At 48.8% G+C, this 20942-nt stretch overlaps 1 non-coding gene and 2 pseudogenes across 1 annotated transcript; 1 reads left to right on the forward strand and 2 right to left on the reverse strand.

Annotated features, from left to right (window-relative positions):
• The first annotated feature begins 9517 nt into the window (after positions 1-9517).
• Positions 9518-9725, forward strand: LOC125968059 (U2 spliceosomal RNA; annotated as a pseudogene).
• A 4621-nt stretch (positions 9726-14346) lies between these two features.
• LOC125968060 (U5 spliceosomal RNA) lies at positions 14347-14431 on the reverse strand (annotated as a pseudogene).
• Positions 14432-15731: 1300 nt separating this feature from the next.
• Positions 15732-15897, reverse strand: LOC125968057 (U1 spliceosomal RNA). The gene has a single exon (XR_007481035.1). It is a non-coding gene; the product is annotated as a U1 spliceosomal RNA (small nuclear RNA).
• Between the last annotated feature and the right edge of the window lie 5045 nt (positions 15898-20942).

Raw genomic sequence — 20942 nt, forward strand, 5'->3', positions numbered from 1 at the left:
GTGAGAACGGGGAGGCTGCGACCCGGCCGGGGGTTGCGGGAAGGGGCGCCACCTTGATTTCCTTCTCGGCGTCGTAGTCCCCTCCGCTGGTCTGGGCGAGAAGCGCGTAGGCTCGTTGCAGCGCTTGATATTCTTGCGTCAGCTGGCGGTAGCGAAGCTCCGCCTCCTCATGCACACACCAATGCAACACAGCACTAGTGTTAGGGTTTTCCAGGTTATCTTTATCGTAGGATTATGTTGGAATGCAACAGGTAATAAATACCTTACCTTGTCCTCCTTATCTCAAGGTCGTAAAACATCCCCTGACATGTTTAGACTAGAGGACAAGGGCTTTAGCCAGCCTACCCATACCCCCACTCTGTTTCTCTTAATAAATATCCACGTGCAGGAAGGAGGGCAGATTTCATTCCTGAAGCGAGTGATCTCTCCACCTGCAGGTGTCTAAAAGAACTTGCCTTGTCTCCTGTGTGGTTCTTGCAAAATAAGTTGGAGTGAGCAAATCTCTAACATTTTGGTGCCGAAACCCGGGATCCTCATACCCACCATCTGACCGGCGAAGGAGGACGTGCTGCATTGTCGACAAGCCAGCGTCCATTAGGAGGACCTGGAAGAGAAAGTCCTGGGAAGAGAATTCTTCGCTGGGCCAGCATCTTAGGTCTGCCTTCGTCTGACAGAGGTGGATTGACGGGACCCGGCAGTGCAATGAACCAGGGGACAAGTAAGTTAAAGGCCTGAAGTTGTGTGATTGTGTTGTTGCTTGTGAAACGCGTAAAAAGGAAGAAGTGCACAGGAATAAGTTTTGTGGAAGGAGGGGGTGTTGTAGAGTCCCCCTCTGGATGAGGTGTCTCTTTTGGAGCAGTGGTTCTCAAACTGTTTTAAAATCTCAGTACCTCCGTGAATCATTATTTGACGACCACTGTTCTAGGGAGTACAACCTCGCGTTGGCAGGGCTGGGGACAAGGACTTTTGTCTTTAGTTCCCAGGGAAGGTGGGGGGTGTTGTAGAGTCCCCTCACTGGATGAAGCAGCTCCTTTTTTTAAAAAAAAGGAGGACTTCGCGTTGGCAGGGCTGGGGACAAGGACTTTTGTCTTTAGTTCCCAGGGAAGGTGGGGGGTGTTGTAGAGTCCCCTCACTGGATGAAGCAGCTCTTTTTTTTTTTAAAAGGAGGACTTCGCGTAGGCAGGGATAACTTGTGTGATTGAGTGTGTGACTGGTAGGATAAATTGACTAAGAAGCAGTTCTAGCGTTGATCCACGGCAATAAAACAGGCTAGTAATCTGTCGAAAGGTCAATTTAAACCTGCATTGAGGATCCTCAAAGAAAAAAAATTGAAAAAAAAATGTAAAACCTTAAACTACTGAAATTAAGATGGGAAAAAAGAACGGTAAATCTCTTGCTCTGCTCTTCTTTAAAACGAGAAGTTCATAGCAAGTAGATTTCTTAATTGTATGGAATACATGCTGAAGTGGTAGAAGTGCTAGAGTGTGGTTGAAATCTTCACAAAGAGATGAGAACGAATTCAAGAGACAAAAGCTAGAAAGATGAAAACTGATGCGGTCACAAGTGTTTGTCAGACCAGGAGACAATAAGGCCCCTGTGAGCAGGTGCAAGGCCGCAGCTCAAGCCGCGGCTCAAGCAAGGGGCAAGAGGAGTTTCCGGTCCTATGCAAATCATGTATCGAAATTTAAAAGATCTGAAACCTCTCCCATATGACAGCAAAACATGTCATTGTCAGGTTATCAAAAATCGTTTTAGATTGTTAGAGCCCCTGTCCACACAAGAAGTATGACAATGCTGTTTGTAGGCCCAATTACAAATGAATAGGGATCAAATTGTGTTACACTGAAGTTAAAATATGCAAATCAAGTGGTAAAGAAATGCAACTTGCTTCTAGAAGATAAATAAATAAAAGTAGAATGTGCTGTCCTCGTGTGCATGGGAGGGACCAGCTCATGATCGACCACAGGAAATGGCCAGCCTGTGACGAATCATTGGTGCTGGGAACTACCTTTTGCATGCGAGAGCTGTGTATGTGTGTGCGTATATGTTAAAATGATGAACATTGGCTAAAGTTTTAGTATAAAAAAATTTGCTAGACTGTGGTCTATTCAATTTACACCGCAGAACAGAAACAATTTTGACAGATAAAAATGAAAGAAAAAGAGAGAAATCTGTTTGCGAACAGAAAATAATCCACACTAGTGCATGTTAGTGTCAAGCCCTCATGAGAAATTCGGAGTTAACAAAACAACAGAACATGCTTTCAGGAATTGGGAGAAGCTAAATTGTGAATTTAAGATTTTGCAATGCTACATTTAATAGGAATAATTGATTGGTTGTGTTATAAGATTATGCAAATTTTTAAATGCAAGCTAAATCTGAGAGATTGAGTTCTTCAAATTTAAAAACAAAGAAAAGAAATTCAGATTAATTTGCCAATTGTTTGTTTTAGTTAAGTTTTTTTGAATTGGTGGATTGTTCTACCAGGAAACCTGAGTTGAAAATGATATATGAATGTTGTGTGGTGAGCTTGGATGAATTGGGACCAATGTGATAGAAAGACTCCTTTTTGGAGACTGCGTGTGAGATGCAAATGAACATTGATGAATGATAGCCTGAATGAAAAGAAATTACAGGTTGAATGGTTGAAGTCGTTGGCGACTACTATAGAAAATTAGTAGAGCGACTTCGATGAAAGAGTGATTTTGAGCAGGTTGAATGTTAGAAAGAAACACATAGCTTTTGGATTGATAATTAACTAGAAGAAAAAAAACTGGAGAACCAGTAACACATGCAGAAGATGTGTGAACTGAGAAATTGAGAAGTGTTTTGGAAAGAAAGTCAACTTAAATGATGATGGAATCGTATGTAGTAAAGAACGCATTCTCCCAAAAAGTTTGTCAAGGTGTGAGGCATGGGCGTTGCCAAGCCTCAAAAAGGGGGGAGTGAGTAGGACAGATAGTGGAAGATAGTAATAATACAACACGTTATGACAATGAATTTTCGAATACATTTGGTGATATATTGTGGTAATTTTTTTGTTCTGGTGTAGATAGGTTAGCAACACGAGAGATTTAGAGGTTCAAAAGAAAGACAGTTAAAAGAAAACATTTTTGATTTGGACAATTGCAGGCTAACAGGAACATGAGAACGATAAGAACTACGAGGTGGGATCCAATTTCATTGGGGAGATTGAGAATTCACAGCACCATACTCTAAGTCACATTTTTGAGCAAGCATGACAATAACATGTGAGAGGTCAAGACATACAGATCAGGGCTTGATGTGGAAAGCAGACCTCGATGAGTTGATTTTCAATAATGATACTGAAGACAACATACTGTCCGATTAAATTGGAACTATAGATAAAATGTAGCTCAAAAATAGGATGAGTTGCAGGATTTACGATATAAAACCCAGACCGCTGTTATTAGGAGAATTTGAAGTTTGGTAAATAAACGTTACCAGCAAATTGATGGAAGCAGCTACATTTGGAAATAGTCTTACAAGTTTGATGTCCCAGCCTGTCATTCTCAGTGTCAGAGTCCCTGAAACCCAATCCGAGACTTCGCCTGCAGCCGTGAACAACTACAAAATGGTGCCTGGCTCTGAAGCACCTTTGACCTTTGGCGAAGGACAAGAAAAGACTGCTGTTGTGCTTGGAGGAGGACAAGTACACTCCGGAGGACAGACAACATCCTCGGGGACGAGAAAAGACAGTGAAAAGCGGAGGAACTCACAATGATGAAAATTGACTCATTTGAACAATGGACTCATTCAAGAGTGATGGATGGGGTCGCTCTGAAGCAACAACAAAAGAACACCAACTTGAGAGGGTGAAGTGCGGCAAAAAGATATGGACTTGGAGTGTCCGACAACCAAATCGCACTCCTTGCTACGGCGTTCCCAAATTTGGTGAAGCTTGGTTCAAAGTGGAAGGGAGGTTCATTGTGCACTGAGTTTGACAGAACTGAGGAGATTTGATAAATAAATAAATAAAAATTTGAAAAATACGTAGGGCTACAGATTATAATCAGAGATTGAACAGATTTGGATAAAACAAATAGGCTAAAACGGTAGGAAACAAGAGCAAGATCTGATATTTTGGCTCATCAAGCTTAAAACGTAGAGGTCGAGTTATATAAATTCAATGACCCCCGCCTCCCCCGGGACGTGGGAAAAGCTCTGCCGGAGGTGGGAGTTGAAGCTCTTCCTGACAGGAGATTCTGCCAGACGTTCCCAGCAGACCCTCACAGAGTGTTTGGGTCTGCCAGGTCGGACCAGCATCTTCCCCCACCATCGGAGCCAACCCACCACCAGGTGGTGATCAGTTGACAGCTCCGCCCCTCTTTTCTCCCGAGTGTCCAAAACATGCGGCCGCAAATCTGATGACACAACTACAAAGTCCTGGTGCCATTGCCCACGTGAGCATTGAAGTCACCCAGTAGAACGATGGAGTCCCCAGAAGGAGCGTCTCCAGCACTTCCTCCAGGGACTCCAAGAAGGGTGGGCATAGACACAAACAACAGTCAGGACCCGTCCCCCCCACCTGAAGGCGGAGGGAAGCTACCCTCTCGTTCACCGGGGTGAACCCCAATGTGCAGACGCCCAGCCGGGGGGGCAATAAGTATACCCACCACATCTGCTCGACACATCTCACCGTGGGCAACTCCAGAGTGGAAGAGAGTCTAGCCCCTCTCGAGAGGGCTTCTACCGGAACCCAAACTGTGCGTGGAGGCTAGTCCGACTATATCTAGTCAGAATTTTTCTGCCTCGCACACCAGCTCGGGCTCCTTTCCAGCCAGAGAGGTGATATTCAAAGATGAGGTTGATCAAAGATGGCGGCGCCCTGTGAGGCTGCGGCCAAGCCGGCTCCCGATAAAAATGTGTGTTTTGTGTTAAATGTACCGTCCAAATCGTCTCCGAGAATCGCATACGACAGAAGTACACTATTGGGACTTAGAAGCAACAACTGCACAAAGGATATATCCGGAGTTAACTTTGCCATGGATCGTGAAACTCTTCGCGGTCTTGGAATAATGTCCCGAGACAAAGGAACCTCCGAGGCAGCGGGCTCCCCCTCCCCCACCAGCCGACACTGGAAGCAGCTGAAGCGGGGGTGGAGTCTGAGCACACGCCGGAGGAGAAGGCGAGGTTCCCGAGCCGGCATCACACACCGACTAAAGAGAAACCCTCACAAAACAGCACTTCCATCTATTCTCCTTTCAAACGTGCGGTCGTTGGAAAATAAAATGGACTATCTCAAGCTGGACTTAACTACAGAACGAAAGGTGAGAGAATGCAACGCGGTCATCCTCACAGAGACGTGGCTTCACAACAACGTTCCGGACAGCGCCATTAAACTGGATGGGTTTACAACTTTCCGCGCGGACAGAAACCACGCCAGCACGGGTAAATCTCGAGGAGGTGGTGTGTGCATTTACATTAACAACAACTGGTGTACAAACGCTGTCGTTACTACAAGTCACTGCTCAGAGAACATTGAGTTTTTAACCCTCAACTGCGGTCCATTCTACCTACCACGTGAATTCAATACCGTCAACATCACAGCTGTTTACGTCCCCCCCAGCGCTAACACAAAGGACGCACTCTCCATACTGTACAAGTCTGTGAGTACACTACAGAACACACACCCGGACTTGGTCTGCATAATCGCTGGCGATTTCAACCAGGCCAAATTGAAAACAGTAATGCCACACTTCCACAAGTGTGTGAACTTTGCAACAAGGGGAGAAAACACACTTGACCAGGTCTACACAAACATCAGACAGGCCTTCAGGGCGGTTCCCCACCCCCACCTGGGTTCATCAGACCATCTCTCTGTTATGCTAATTCCAGCCTACAGACCTCTGTTGACGAGAAGCAAACCAACTGTGAAGCAGATCAGGGCCTGGCCAGAGGGCTCCACAGCAGCTCTACAGGACTGTTTTGAACGCACAGACTGGTCTGTCTTCAGGGAGGCGGCCACCACCAACCAGGACGTCAACCTCACCAGGGAGGTACGTGAGCTCCTGAGGGCACGCAACACTGCTTTCAAGTCTGGGGACAAGGAGGCCCTCAAGACTGCTAGGGCCAACTTGCACCGGGGCGTGAGAGTAGCCAAGCGTGCATATGGTCAAAAAATCAACTCACACTTCACTGACACAAAAGACCCAAGACGCCTGTGGCAAGGCATCCAGTCAGTCACAGACTACAAACCATCCCCCCCACCGTGTGAGGACAACATAGACTTCCTCAACTCTCTCAACACCTTCTTCAGCCGGTTTGAAGAAAACAACACCACAACACCCACAAAAACCCCAGTACACCCAGACAGCACAACACTTCAACTGGACCCAGCGGACGTGAAGAGGACCCTACTCAAGGTGAACCCCAGGAAAGCTGCAGGTCCAGACAACATACCCGGGCGCGTGCTCAGAGACTGTGCAGACTCACTCACTGACGTCCTCACAGACATCTACAACACCTCTCTGAACCAAGCCATCATACCAGCAATTTTCAAAGCTACCACCATCGTACCACTACCCAAGAAGTCACCGGCATCATCACTGAATGACTACAGACCCATAGCACTCACTTCCATCATGATGAAGTGCTTTGAGAGACTGGTGAAGACCCACTTAACATCCACCCTCCCCACTACTCTGGACCCATACCAATTTGCCTACCGCCCCAAGCGCTCCACTGATGACGCCATAGCAACAGCACTCCACCTCTGCCTGGCTCATCTGGAGAACAAAAACAGTCACGCGTGGATGCTGTTCATTGACTTCAGCTCTGCGTTCAACACAGTCATCCCCCAACATCTGGTGAACAAGCTGAGTACAATAGGCGTCAGCACTCCACTGTGCAACTGGCTGCTGGACTTTCTAACGAACAGACCGCAGACAGTCAGAGTCGGAAGCAACTCCTCAGCGACCACCGTCATAAACACCGGGGTGCCGCAAGGATGTGTGCTATCCCCCCTGCTGTTCACGCTGATGACCCACGACTGCTCTGCCAGATTTGAAACGAATCACATCATCAAATTTGCAGATGACACAACAGTGGTGGGCCTCATCAAAGACAACGATGACTCAGCATACAGAGAGGAGGTACAGCAACTCATCACCTGGTGTGATAGGAACAATCTGCTTCTCAACGTAAACAAAACAAAAGAAATCACTGTGGACTTCAGAAAGAAACAACCAACACACATCCCACTCATCATCAACGGCAGTGCAGTAGAGTCTGTGAAAAGCACAAAGTTCCTGGGAGTGCACATCACTGATGACCTCTCATGGACTACCAACACCACTGCACTGGTCAAGAAGGCGCAGACACGACTCCACTTCCTGAGACGGATGAGAAGAGCCGACCTCCCCACCTCTGCTCTCACCACCTTCTACAGAGGTGCTATTGAGAGCATCCTGACCAGCAGCGTCTCTGTTTGGCATGGCAGCTGCCTAGCTGCAGACAAAAAGGCGCTGCAGAGGGTGGTGAGGACAGCAGAAAAGATCATCAGGTCACCCCTTCCAGCCATTCAGGAACTGTACACTTCACACTGTACCAAGAGGGCAATGGACATCATCAAAGACACTACTCATCCTGCACACAGACTGTTCTCCTTTCTACCATCAGGGAAGCGGTACCGCAACCTGCGGTCCCGCACAAGCAGACTGAGTAACAGCTTCTTTCCTCAAGCCATCAGACTCATGAACACACTGAGGAAAACCACTTGAAGATTCCAAAGTCACCATGCCACTTGGCACTTTACTCTTGCACCTTATATACAGTTATACACTTTTTCACTTTACTTCTATGACCACTGATTGTACTTCTGCTGCTGTGTATGTATGTGTGTGTGTGTGTGGGTCTGTATTGTCAATACTCTTATTACACACCGTGTGTGTGTGTGTGTGTGCGTGTGAATGTGAGAGAGAGTATTTTATTGTATAGTACTGCACATGTTTATCAGCATGTTTTTAGTTAATCTGCACATTGGAGACTGGTAAAATGCAATTTCAAACTTCTGTGGTAACCCTGTTACAGAGATCTTTGACAATAAAGTAAACTTGAACTTGAACTTGAACTTGATATTCCATGTCCCAAGAGCTAGCTTCTGCAGCCGGGGATCAGACCGCCAAGGTCCCTGCCTTTGGCCACCGCCCAGCTCACACTGCACTCGACCCCTTTGGCCCCTCGCACAGGTGGTGAGCCCATGGGAAGGGGGACCAACGTTTCCTTTTCGGGTTGTGCCCGGCCGGGCCCCATGGGCGAAGGCCCGGCCACCAGACGCTCGCCTTCGAGCCCCGCCTCCAGGTGCAGCACAACCAACGTGTGGAAAAGATAATGCGCACGACATTTTTTCTCAAAAGCATAACTTGAAAGAAGGTCCAAACCAGACAAACAGCAGAGGATGGTTTTGATCTATCCACCTCTGGGTTATGGGCCCAGCACGCTCCCGCTGCGCCACTCTGCTGCTCAGTGCTAGCAATTCATCAAGTCCTCTAATCGGCTAACAAGCATTCGGTTCCAACTCGTAACTGGATTCTGACTGTCACTCATTACATTATGAACAAAGCTCAGTCGGGCAGCACTAACCTGGATGCTGGTGGAGAAACCAACTTTTTATCCACTTTCACATTTTATTAGAAATGTCAACAAAATTCAATGTTGAAATTGCAGTTGGTAGGTAGTGTCGCTGAAGCGCTGGATTTAGGCTCTCAGTCTCTACTAAGGCGTGCGTTCAAATCTTGTGTTAGTTCCGCTCTATTCTTCTGGCCTGACTCCTTTTGGCGCAGCCGTTGTACATATGATGACCCTGGAAAGTTCTTGGCAAATTCTCAATCTTTGCCTTTCATGTTCATCGGGTCTACCATTTTAATAGGTATCTACACTGTGTATTTGGATAGAGACTGGTCAAAGGGGACACATACATGCCTCGTGAACTACTACATGCATTACTGTGGATGAAGAAGAGTGAACAAATAAGTCATCAGACAAGTTTGCCGATTTTTTAGTGCCCATTAGAGCAGCACTCTGTTCCGTACTGTAACCTGTTAGGTTTGTTCCCAGTTCTTTATCTTTAATGCTCGATATGCTAACAGTAATTACCAAGAGAAAGCCTTCACAGTTTAACTATTTAATGTATGCCAAAATGATTGATGCACAGCTGTGGAGCCCTTTCTGCGAGATGCAGAAGAAGGTTCCTCTCCCAGCGCCAAGGTTCCTGCTCTTATACTACTCTGGCCGCCTTCCTGCAAGGAGGCGACTGCCTAGCCTGTGTGATAATGTGTGACCTTGTCATCTTAACCGAGAGCGACTTCTACATATGTGCAAAGGGTTTCATAGAGTAGAGAAAGCTAATAAAGCAAGAAAAGTGTTACAGCGATATAATGGCATAGCTCAAGCTCCCTAGCTAATCACATGTGCCAAAGAGGCCTATTCTAACAAACCGTTGGTGAGAATGGGTAGACGGGGAAGCCTGTAAGCGAGTCCCTCACTCGCCTACTCCATCGCTTCTCTGCCTTTTGGCTAAGATAAAGTGTAGTATCTGTTCTTGGGTTTGGGGGATTAAGAGAGCTGACCGTAGAAGAGAGAATTTTAACCATAAAAGTGGTGATTTTACCCTTGCTTTTACTAATCAGTTCTGTTTTCATCCCAGCAAGTAAGTTGCTTTTAGAATTGGACCGAGCCATTTTTTACTTCACCTGGAAATCCAAGTCAGAGGGACTGAAGAGGGACACCATGAAGAAAAAGAAAAAAAAACAGAGGAGAAGGAGTCCCGAACTTAAAACTCTTCCTCGGAAGCAGATATGTTGCCCTGCACCTGCGAAGCGCGCTCGTTACACCAAATGCATCGAAAAGCCAAGCAATGACACGATTCTGGATGGGCTCATACTGTCACGGTCGGGTGGTGGAGCATGGAGCAGGACGACCAAGTGCAGCTTGGACCAGGGTTTATTGAAGCAACTCAAAATACAGACTCGGTAAACTGACATGACTTAAACAATAACTTGACTGACTGACCGGGACGTGGAACAAGAAGACAGCAGGACATGACGGCACCAAGACAGGACGACACACCGAACGACAGGAACCAAAACAAATGACCAAAACCAATGACCAAAACCAATGATCCGACAGGGAGAGAGGGGCAGACAGGACTTTTATACACGACAGGTAACGAGAGGCAGGTGGGAACAATCACACTGATCATGGGCACACAGGAGGGGAGGGGCGAGCACACAGACAGAAACCAAGACAGACACATAGTGGAGCAGGGCGAGACGTGACAAATACCTCCGGAAACTAAAGCTAATACCCATCGACCAATGAATTCCTGTGTCTTTTAACGCGCCACCTTCTTATTTCTTCACCAAAATGTTTTTGAGGAACTTTAAATTAGAGCAAGAAAATAGTGACATTTTAACAAGTCACAGATCTATGATCTCTGTCGTACAGCGGGAAGTGGTTTGTCCAGTGCTCGGACCCGCATTCGGCGAGCCCACAACAGTTTGGCACAACGTCAACCACCCCGCCCTCTCGAAACAAACTTGTTGGGACCTGTCGTGGATGGTGGCCCATGATGGCCTCCCAGTCAGGTCCGTTATGCACTCCCGGGGCATATCAGCGCTCTCAACGTGCCCCCGACCTGGCTGTGGCGCCCAGGAGTCAGTGTGGCACCTGCTCAGGTAGTTCATGGCTGCCGTATACCTGTGGGCGACCTGCAGTTCCCGGCAAGGGAAGTGTTGAATGCAGACATCAACATCTCAACAGACCCTTCGCACCCAGGTTGCAGCCTGTTTGAACTACTCCCCTCCGGACGCCGTTATAGAGCTCTGTACACTAAAACCAGCAGACACAGAGACAGCTTCTTCCCCCAGGCTGTCGCTCTGATGAACTCACACCACTCTTAGAGTCTCAGAGTCATTACTGTGCAATAACATCCCACTTTCCACACCTTTTTTGTTTACACTGTTTGTACTATGTGTCCTCTCTGCATCCATTGCAGCCTGGTCATCCTAGAAGAGGGACCCTCCCATCTGTGGTCTCTTCTCAAGGTTTCTCATTTCCCCTAGCTGGAGTTATGAGTTTTTCCTTGCCCTCTTGGGAGTTTAAGATCAGTTTAAGATCAGGGGATGTTTGAGAATATCTTTCATTTTTCACATGTTGTTGTTAGTCACCTAAATGTTGAACAGAGGCTGTGATTTACCGAAGTCAAATTCCTTGTTTGGCACGCTCAAACATGGCGAATAAAAAACTCTTGAATCTTGAATCTTGAACCTTGTACTCTATGGGGTGAGCCCGTTGAAAATCAAGTAAGAAGACTTTACAAAGCAGTGGCTCACTTTTGCTGCCATCAAAGACGCCATGTGGACTTCCAGAAATTTGCTGGTAAGGAGGCACAGACAGACAAGGAAATGTTGGAATTGGGCTAAAATGGTGCACGAAAACAGTGTGTATTCACCTTTATATTTTGCTTCATGTAGCCTTATCAAAATGAATAAAACTTCTCTCTGTATGTGCATTCACGTGTAACATTGAAGGAGGTAGATATTTTGTTTCAATATTTAAATAAATACCATCATTGTCTATTAAGACACTAAAAGTTGATGGAACATTTTTTTTGTAGGGCTGCTGTGTTTTAACAAGGAAAGACTCATGTGCTTATGGATGAAGACGACTTGTACTTGTGATTGTGCTTGTGAACAGTAAAGAGGAGTGCTTGTGCAATTGACAGGGTTGGTTATTGGTTTTTATTTAAAAACAATATTTTTTGCCAAATTACAATAGACTGGCATGTGCCAATTCAAATGGGTCCCACCAGAAGTTAAACTGCATTGATAAACGAAGCCCCTTCGTTAGTCATCACTTTACCGTGGAGGAGGGGTTTGCACGCCCCAATGATCCTAGCAGCCATCTTGTCTGGGGCTTCATGCCCCTGGTAGGGTCATCCATGGCAAACGGATCCTAGGTGAAGGGCCAGACAAAGCACGGCTCTCACAAGCCCCTTATGAAGAAAAACATAAATGGATTTTGTTTTCCCTCGCCCGGACGCGGGTCACCGGGCCCCACATCTGGAGCCAGGCGTGGAGGTGGGGCTCGAAGGCGAGCGTCTGGTGGCCAGGCCTTCGCCCACGGGGCCCGGCTGGGCACAGCCCGAAAAGGAAACATGGGTCCCCCTTCCCATGGGCTCACCACCTGCCGGAGGGGCCAAAGGGGTCGGGTGCAGTGCAAAATGGGCGGCGGAAAAAGGCAGGGACCTTGGCGGACCGATCCCTGGCTGCAGAAGCTGACTCTTGGGACATGGAATATCGCCTCTCTGACTGAAAAGGAGCCCGAGTTGGGCGTGGGAGGAGTTTGGCGAGGCCATGGAGAATGACTTCCGGATGGCTTCGAGGAAATTCTGGTCCACCATCCGGCGTCTCAGGAGGGGGAACCAGTGCACCGTCAACACTGTTTACACTGGAGATGACGTGCTGCTGACCTCGACACGGGACGTCGTGAGTCGGTGGGGAGAGTACTTTGAAGACCTCCTCAATTCCACCGACACGCCTTCCATTGTGGAAACAGGGCCTGGAGACTCTGAGGTGGACTCTCCAATCTCTGGGGTCGAACTCACTGAGGTAATCAAAAAAGTCCTCTGGGGCATGGCCCCGGGGGTGGATGAGATCCGCCCAGAGTTTTTAAAGGCTCTGGATGTTGTGGGACTATCATGGCTGACACGCCTCTACAGCATTGCGTGGACATCGGGGACGGTGCCTCTGGATTGGCAGACTGGGGTGGTGGTTCCCCTCTTTAAGACGGGAGACCGGAGGTTGTGTTCCAACTATGGGGGAACCACACTCCTCAGCCTCCCTGGTAAGGTCTATTCAGGGGTGCTGGAGATGATGGTCTGTCGGGAGGTCGAACCTCGGATTAAGGAGGAGCAGTGTGGCTTTTGTCCTGGCCATGGAACAGTGGACCAGCTCTACACCCTGGGCAGGATCCTCGAGGGGGCATGGGAGTTCGCCCAACCTGTCCACATGTGTTTTGTGGACTTGGAGAAGGGGTTCAATCGTGTCCTTCGGGAAGTTTTGTGGAGGGTGCTTCGGGAGTACGGGGTGCTGAGCCAACTGATAAGGGCGGTTTGGTCCCTGTATCACCAATACCAGAGTTTGGTCCGCATTTCTGGCAGTAAGTCAGATTCTTTCCCAGTGAGGGCTGGACTCTGCCAAGGCTGCCCTTTGTCACCGATTCTGTTCATAATGGTTATGGACAGAATTTCTAGACGCAGCCAAGGCGTTGAGGGGGTCCAGTTCTGGGACCTCAGCATTGCGTCTCTGCTTTTTGCAGATGACGTGGTGCTGTTGGCTTCTTCAAGCCGTGATCTCCAGCTCTCACTGGGGTGGTTCGCAGCCGAGTGTGAAGTGGTCGGGATGAGGGTCAGCACCTCCAAATCCGAGGCCATGGTCCTCGGTCGGAAAAGGGTGGGATGCCCTCTCCGGATCGGGGATGAGATCCTGCCCCAAGTGGAGGAGTTCAAGTATCTTTGGGTCTTGTTCACGAGTGAGAGCAGGATGGAGCGCGAGATCGAGAGGCGGTTTGGTGCAGCGTCGGCAGTAATGCGAACTCTGTACTAATCCGTCGTGGTGAAGAGAGAGCTGAGACAAAAGGCAAAGCTCTCAATTTACCGGTCGATCTACGCTCCTACCCTCAACTATGGTCACGAGCTTTGGGTCGTGACCGAAAGAACGAGATCCAGAATACAAGCGGCCGAAATGAGTTTCCTCTGCAGGGTGTCCGGGCTCTCCCTTGAGAAGCTTGGTCATCCGGGAGGGACTCGGAGTAGAGCCGCTGCTCTTCTACGGTGAGAGGAGCCAGATGAGGTGGCTCAGGCATCTCATCAGGATGCCTCCTGGACGCCTCCCTTTGGAAGTGTTCCGGACATGTCCCACCGGTAGGAGACCTCGCGGGCGATCCAGGACGTGCTGGAAAGACTATGTCTCTCGGCTGGCCTGGGAACGCCTTGGGATTCCCCGGGTTGAGTTGGATGAAGTGGCTGGGGAGAGGGAAGCCTGGGAGTCCCTCCTAAAGCTGTCTCCCCCTCGACCCAACCCGGATAAGCGGAATAGGATGGATAAATGGATGGATGATAAACGAGGTTTTAAACGTGATTGTCTGTCTGCACTCGGCATAATTTCTCTGTTTATGTGAACATGTTCACACGTGCCGGTATGAATTATGTGAACGTATGATTGTTGCACGGAGTATGATATAGGCGGCTATCCGTTGCAATATTGATATTCTTTCGCAGAGCATCAACAAATTGAGATATACTCTTATTGTTCCTCTCCACGGAAATGGTATACTCTTTATTGTTCCTCTCCACAGAAATCTTTAGTAAAAGGCGAAAGATTTATTCGATCTGAAGAGAAACGAGTGATCTGAAAATCTGAGTCAAAACGGGCCACCCCACTGCTGGTCTCACTAAATTCACAGGCGGTCTCACACTCAAATTGCAGCAACCATTCCTTCTAATACAAACAATAGAAGTTGATGGATTTACTATACTTACAAGGACTCAAGCAAAATAGAATGTTTAAACGAGTATTTTGTGTTCATTAATGTCTCACTTACTTTAAACATTGTTGGCGCACAGGATTGTAGGTATCTGATCGAACACTGATGGCGCTCGTTCTTTCAATTATATTGGGCGTCTATTTTGATTATTGATGGTAAAAACAGTTGTATGTCTTGGTACGTGTACTTTTGGTCTGAGAGAACGGGAAATGATCCCATCCCTGTGTTTTATTTGAAAATTTGTAATTTCATAACTTTATTCAACACAAATCGGGAAACAAAATACGATCGTAATTTCTCAAATGATTTTTCAAACTTCGGAAATGCTCTATGTCTCCCTTGTGTCGCAAATAATTGAGGCTTTTGACGTTGCTGGCATGGTTTGGAGTGTAATTCACCTCCACTGCGTTGGTGGCGTTTGATATTTGACATTAGAAAATATTTCTGTCATTTTACTTTAGAAAGTAAAAGTTGTTTTCTAGAAATCCATACTTGTGATGTATGAGGAACAACAATCGGGCGCATTCTTAAAAAGACAGACCTACAGCCGACAAAAAGGTTTTGATACGTTCATATCATATGACGAGTCAGGAACGTGGTAATTACATATTATTTTGCATTTGCTAATTTGGTGAATACAGTTTAGCGAGCAAATGCACAGTGTTAGAGATTCGCTCAGTCCAACTTATTTTGCAAGAACCACACGGGAGACGATAAGTCCCTTTAGACACCTGCAGGTGGAGAGTCCATTCGTCGCTGTGCGTACAGCGATGTTCGAATGGAGGTCTGACTCTCGCCTCCTGCAAGAGCATTTTTATTAAGAGAAACAGGGTGGGGGTAAGAGTGGACTGAATAGAGAAAGCCCTTGACCTCTAGTCAAAACATAGCAAGGGGTGTTTTACGACTTTGTGTAGGATGGGACACGCTAGGTGATTTATCACAGGTTGCATTCCAACATAAGCATAAAACTAATCTAGCTAGGTTATTTATTACAGGCTGCATTCCAACATAATCATACGATAAGGATAATCTGGAGAACCCTGACACACAGTTCCAGAGTACAGTTAATTACATAGTCAAAAGCGTTCAGTGTGTCACAGCATCGCAGACTTAAACTCCATGTGCATACTACTGCGCTTAATTTTTGTTTTCATCAGAAAGACCAGAGGAGAGCGCGAACACAGTCCCCCACTACCAGAAATAATGCAGTCAAGATTCACACAGTAGGGGAATTTGCAGAGGTCAGCACAACCGTAGTGCAATGGCTGAGCCTCACATGGGGTGAACCACCTTCTTGATCATGGGCCGACGTCTTTACCGCACACGCCATCTTCAGTCACGGGCTTAATTGCTAAAAACGTGTGGCACACATACACACTCAGTGGATGAAACAGGATTCGTAGAACTGTTTAAGTCAAAGTCAAAGTCAGCTTTATTGTCAATTTGTCCACATGCCGAAGACATACAAAGAAACCGAAATTTCGTTCCCCCCTATCCCATGGTGACAAGACATGGCCCACAACAGACAAACAAGTAAACAAGTATAACAAAAGCGTGCTGAATAAATAATGAATAAATAACACAACAAATAAATAAATAAATAAGAGGAGCAAAAAAAGGAGCAAGTGTGCGTACAGCAGACATTCCAGAAAATAGCGCAACAGTGCCGCACGCTACGCAGAAGGGGGTAGCGAGTTCAGGGCCCTAACAGCCTGGAGAAAGAAGCTGTTGGCGAGTCTGGTGGTGCGGGAGCGCAGGCTCCTATACCTCTTCCCAGAGGGCAGACGGTCAAACAAAGAGTGAGCCGGGTGACTCACATCTCTGGCAATCGAGGTTGCCTTGCGGGCGAGATGGGAGGTGTAAATGTCCTTCAGGGAGGGGAGCGAAGCACCAATAATCTTACCAGCCGTATTCACTATGCGCTGCAGGGCCTTCAAGTTCTGTTCAGTGCAGTTACCACCCCAGACAGCGATGCAACTGGTGAGGACGCTCTCAATGGTGCCACGGTAGAATGTAGACAGGACTGCCTGAGGAGCACATGCACGCCTGAGCTTCCGCAGGAAGTACAGGCGGCGCTGAGCTTTCTTTGCCAGTGACGAGGTGTTTGCGGACCAGGAGAGGTCCTCACTGATGTGCACCCCCAGGAACTTGGTGCAGCTCACCCACTCCACCACAGCACCGTCGATGATCAGCGGCAGGTGTGTTGTGTGACCCTTCCGGAAGTCAACAACGATTTCCTTGGTCTTATTGACGTTCAGCAGGAGGTTGTTGTCCCTGCACCACATGGTCAGAAGGTCAACTTCCGACCTGTACCGAGTCTCGTCGCCCTTCGTGATGAGACCCACCAGAGTCGTGTCGTCAGCAAACTTCACTATGCGGTTGTCGCTGTAGGTCGCAGTGCAGTCATGCGTCAGCAGGGTGAAGAGCAATGGACTGAGCACGCAGCCCTGGGGGCCCCCGTGCATGCATTGCCTTTTTTAACCTGAGAACCCTAAAACTGTATGAATTTGTATTTATTGAAAACGTCCAACATTACCACTGAATAATATTTTTTTTCCTGAACAAGTTTTGAAAATGACAAATATATCAAATAACAATAACATAAACAGTTCACCGCCACACAGCCCCAAGCACCGGCATCGACTTCCAGGCGTGTGGCAGCGTGGACTTCCATCCCTGGAGGTGGCACTTCCAGCCACAGAGGTGGAAGAGAGCTCCATAGAATAGGACCGGGTGTGCGTGAAACATATAATAGTTTTTCAAACCTTCTGTGTCACTCCAAATCATTAAATCCTTCAAACTAGTGGTAGAGTGTCCGCCCTGAGACTGGAAGGTTGTGGGTTCAAACCCCGGCCGGGTCATACCTATAAAAATGGGACCCATTGCCTCCCTGCTTGGCACTCAACATTAAGGGGTGGAATTGGGTGTTAGATCACCAAATGATTCCCGAGCGCGGCACCGCTGCTGCTCACTGCTCCCCTCTCCCCCAGGGGATGGATCAAAATCACACGGGGATGGGTTGAATGCAGAGGACAAATCTCACCACACCCAGATGTGTGTGTGATGATCATTGGGAAAAAAAAAAAACTCTTCGTCCTCTGTGTCACTTACAAGCAAAGCCACTAAAGATGCCGGTAGTACATGGGGCCCTTCGTCATCTTCGTCATCCCGTGATCGAATCCTTTGTCCTTTAAGTAAACAACCGCCGCGCCGCTGATGTCACTTGCAGTTCAAACTACAGTAATCCCTTGCTACATCACGGTTCGTTTATCCATTTTTCGTTTTTTTTTTTTATTTTGAAAATTTGTGACAAAAAATCACGTATAAGTTGCTCCTCAGTATAAGTCGCCCCCCCCACCCAAACTATGAAAAGAAACGTGACTTATAGTCCAGAAAATACGGTAATGACAACACACAATACAACAAAACACAACACAACAATACTTACCTTTCCTTTAAAATATTTTTCTCTACCTAACACAGACAGATAATGGGAGAATGTGTCACAATGTGAAGGAGATGTATTGGGTAATGCAGAAACAAAATAAAAACTATTATTTAATGTTAGACACATTATCCACTAGGCTACTTTCCTCTTGACATTCATTAAATTGACAACGAAGGGACTTGAACCCCTTAATCTTCTGATCCAGTCAGTTAACTCCACTTGAATCTAGGCTGTAGATTTACTGTATATGCTCAAAAATCATTGCACTGCTATCACTTGTCAGAATTTCCTGTATGGCTATCTGGCCTAATGGATAAGATTTCAAATCTAAACAGGTATTCATGTCTAGTGTATCATCAAATTGAAAGAGGAAAATATGTCACGGTCGGGTGTGGAGCATGGAGCAGGACGACCAAGTGCAGCCCGGACCAGGGTCCACCGAAGCAACTCAAAATACAGACTCGGTAAACTGACATGACCTAAACAATAACTTGACTGACCAGGACGTGAAACAAGAAGACAGCAGGACACGACGGCACCAAGACAGCACGCCAACACCGAACGACAGCAACCAAAACCAAAACCAATGATCCGACAGGGAGAGAGGGGCAGACAGGACTTTTATACACGACAGGTAACGAGAGGCAGGTGGGAACAATCACACTGATCATGGGCACACAGGAGGGGAGGGGCGAGCACACAGACAGAAACCAAGACAGACACATAGTGGAGCAGTTGGGGGCGAGACGTGACAGAACCCCCCCACAAGGGACGTCTCCCGACGTCCCAAAAAAAAAAAAAACTAGGGGAACCGAACCGCGCCGCACTCGGGCGGCGACTTGGGGAACCGAACCGCGCCGCACTCGGGCGGCGACGTGGGGAACCGAACCGCGCCGCACTCGGGCGGCGACTTGGGGAACCGAACCGCGCCGCACTCGGGCGGCGACTTGGGGAACCGAACCGCGCCGCACTCGGGCGGCGACTTGGGGAACCGAACCGCACCGCACTAGGGCGGCGACTTGGGGAACCGAACCGCACCGCACTCGGGCGGCGACTTGGGGAACCGAACCGCACCGCACTCGGGCGGCGACTTGGGGAACCGAACCGCACCGCACTCGGGCGGCGACTTGGGGAACCGAACCGCACTCGGGCGGTGACTTGGGGGAACCGAACCGCACTCTGGCGGCGACTGCGGGGAACAGATCCGCACTCTGGCGGCGACTGCGGGGACAGATCCGCACTCTGGCGGCGACTGCGGGGACAGATCCGCACTCTGGCGGCGACTGCGGGGACAGATCCGCACTCTGGCGGCGACTGCGGGGACAGATCCGCACTCTGGCGGCGACTGCGGGGACAGATCCGCACTCTGGCGGCGACTGCGGGGACAGATCCGCACTCTGGCGGCGACTTCGGGGACAGAACCGCACTCGGGCGGTGACTGCGGGGACAGATCCGCACTCGGGCGGTGACTGCGGGGACAGATCCGCACTCTGGCGGTGACCTAGGGGACAGAGCCGCACTCTGGCGGTGACCTAGGGGACAGAGCCGCACTCTGGCGGTGACTTCGGGAACAGAACCGCGCTCGGGCGGCGACTTGGGGAACACAACAGCACACGGGTGGCGACTTGGGGAAACAGAACCGCACTCCGCGGAAACTCGGGGAAACACAACCGCACTGGGGCGGCGCCTTGGGAAGTCTGTACAGCGATCGGCGGCCACTCACAAAGTCCGTACAGTGATCGGCGACATTCGGAAGGCGGGGCTGTGCGCGGCGGCAAGAGCCATCACGCGCCGCAGCAGAGGGAGCGGAGCCAGGGACGATCGCGGATCCGACGCAGCTGGCTTGGATGTCTGGCGACGTTCGCGGGTCCTGCGACGCTGGGGTGGAGCCCGATGGCGGCCGTGAGTCTGATGACGCCGGGGGGGCACTCCGATTGCGGCCGCGGGTCCGGCGTCGCGGCAGCGAAGTCCGACGACGGTCGCAGAGCTGATGGCGCCGGGGGGGAATTCCGATGGCGGCCGTGAGCCCGGCGTCGCTGGAGCAAGATCCGATGGCGGCTGCAAGCCCATGGCGCTGGAACATGCTCGGATGTGGATCGTGCGTCGCAGCGGGAGCTGGTGGTGAAGGGTGGTCCAAGCGCTGGCCGCTGTGATGGTCGGATCATTCTGTCACGGTCGGGTGTGGAGCATGGAGCAGGACGACCAAGTGCAGCCCGGACCAGGGTCCACCGAAGCAACTCAAAATACAGACTCGGTAAACTGACATGACCTAAACAATAACTTGACTGACCAGGACGTGAAACAAGAAGACAGCAGGACACGACGGCACCAAGACAGCACGCCAACACCGAACGACAGCAACCAAAACCAAAACCAATGATCCGACAGGGAGAGAGGGGCAGACAGGACTTTTATACACGACAGGTAACGAGAGGCAGGTGGGAACAATCACATTGATCATGGGCACACAGGAGGGGAGGGGCGAGCACACAGACAGAAACCAAGACAGACACATAGTGGAGCAGTTGGGGGCGAGACGTGACAAAATATAGGTAAACTGTTTTTGTGCTGTTTTGATCTTTGTTGTGGTGACCCCAAATGTCAGTGACAAAAGCCAAAAGAAAGAGGCACATTTTTCATCTGATGTACAATTTTTAATTTGTTTCTCTTGACTCCAGTTGAGCAACCTGTGCTTGCTGATATTCACAATCCCTGCTTACTTTGCTGCCCTACCCCTTAAAAGAAGAAAAAGTTATTTTAGTCTGAGCAACCTGCTCCCTACTGAAAATAGGGTTTTCAACTAAGGTTTCCAACTAGGACTAGGGTTTCCAACTAGGGCTAGAGTTAGGGTTAGGGCTAGTTTGGACTAGGTATATAAAAAGTCTGCCCCACCTGAGGACCGAACTCTTGACCTTTAGATTGTGAG

This window comes from Syngnathus scovelli, unplaced genomic scaffold (assembly GCF_024217435.2).
Source record: "Syngnathus scovelli strain Florida unplaced genomic scaffold, RoL_Ssco_1.2 HiC_scaffold_43, whole genome shotgun sequence".
Classification (NCBI taxonomy): Eukaryota; Metazoa; Chordata; class Actinopteri; order Syngnathiformes; family Syngnathidae; genus Syngnathus; species Syngnathus scovelli.